Source organism: Hevea brasiliensis, unplaced genomic scaffold (genome assembly GCF_030052815.1).
Source record: "Hevea brasiliensis isolate MT/VB/25A 57/8 unplaced genomic scaffold, ASM3005281v1 Scaf277, whole genome shotgun sequence".
Taxonomy (NCBI): Eukaryota; Viridiplantae; Streptophyta; class Magnoliopsida; order Malpighiales; family Euphorbiaceae; genus Hevea; species Hevea brasiliensis.
In genome coordinates this window covers 37,788-39,209 of record NW_026614781.1, presented here as the reverse complement: position 1 = coordinate 39,209, position 1,422 = coordinate 37,788, and the positions used below count along the sequence as shown (strand labels likewise).

Here is a 1,422-nt window from a genome sequence, read left to right as displayed (position 1 = left end):
CTCTCTTCTCACTTTTTTCACTCTTCTCATTATGCACTATTTTACCACTTCTCAGTGTAATGGCATGACATTGCTCTCTTGGGTTTTTCAGTTGACTTGGAAGTTTTCCAAAAGACTTGGTACCTGAGGAAGATGCTTGTTGTGCAATCTGATTTTCCAACATTCTGTTATGTGTTTGCATCTGTTCTAGCCTTGCTTTCATCTCTCTCATCTCTTCATCATGCTTAGTTTGGTTAGTAAGAATCTGTTGTAATAAAGCTTCTGTGGTGGAACTTTGTTCTTGCTGTTTTGGTGGAGGTGCAGGATTCATGTTTCTCTACTGAAAATTAGGCAATGGTTGCCTATTTTGCTGATATGGAATTCCTTGTTGCTGTTGTGGTTGAAAATTCTGATTTGGGACTTGATTTTGCTGATTTCCCCATGACAAGTTGGGATGATTCCTCCAAGTTGGATCATAAGTTTGAGAGTAAGAGTAACCCATTTGTTTGTTTCCATAATTACCAACATATGCAGCTTGCTCTCCATAGTCTACTCCACAGCTGGTTGTTCCTTCTGCATAAGCAACTTGTTGTGAACTTCCAGATGATGATGATAAACTAACCAACATACTTAAATCTTCCATCTTCTTAGCCAAAACATTTCTAAGTGCATCAAACTTTGCATTAATCATGTTGAATGGATGAAGGTCATACATTCCAGCAGCTTGCCTCTTTTGAGTTGGAGCTGGTCCTCTTGGACTACTCCAAAGATGAGTGTTCTTTGCAATTTTCTCCCATAGCTCATAAGCTTCATCTTCATGCTTCATAATAAATTCTCCTCCTGTTTGAGCATCAATAATCCCTCTAATTGCAGGAGTAACATTGGTGTAAAAATTCTGGTTTATCATCCATTTTGGAATGGCATGATGTGGACATTGTCTCTCTAATTCCTTCCATCTCATCCATGATTCATAGAGAGTTTCATCTTCTCTTGGTCTAAAAGCTGTCATTTGATTCCTCAATTCTTGAGTTTTTCCAGGTGGAAAATATTGTGCAAGAAATGCATCAGTGAGTTGCTCCCAATTTGTAATGGAGTTGTGAGGTAAAGAATCAAGCCAATCCAATGCTCTATCTTTCAAAGAGAATGGGAATAGCTTCAATCTTGCTGCATCATCAGATACTCCAGGTTGTTTTTGCATATCACAAATCATAGCAAACTTCTTTAGATGTGTGTGTGGATTTTCAGAAGGATGTCCCCCAAATTGGGAATTTTGAATCATTTGAAGAACTCCAAAATCCATCTTGTAGCTATTTGCATCAATTCTTGGTCTTGCTATACTTTCTCTCAAGTCATCAAAATGAGGAAAAGCATGATCCATCATACTTCCCCTAGGCACATTAGCATTTACAACCTCTTCACCTTGGGCTACATTTTCATTGATTC

The 1,422-nt window shown here is 38.2% G+C and overlaps 1 non-coding gene across 1 annotated transcript; it reads left to right on the top strand.

Moving 5' to 3' along the window:
- The first annotated feature begins 896 nt into the window (after positions 1-896).
- Positions 897-1,003, top strand: LOC131176927 (small nucleolar RNA R71). Its single transcript, XR_009146732.1, has one exon. It is a non-coding gene; the product is annotated as a small nucleolar RNA R71 (small nucleolar RNA).
- The last annotated feature ends 419 nt before the right edge of the window (positions 1,004-1,422 follow it).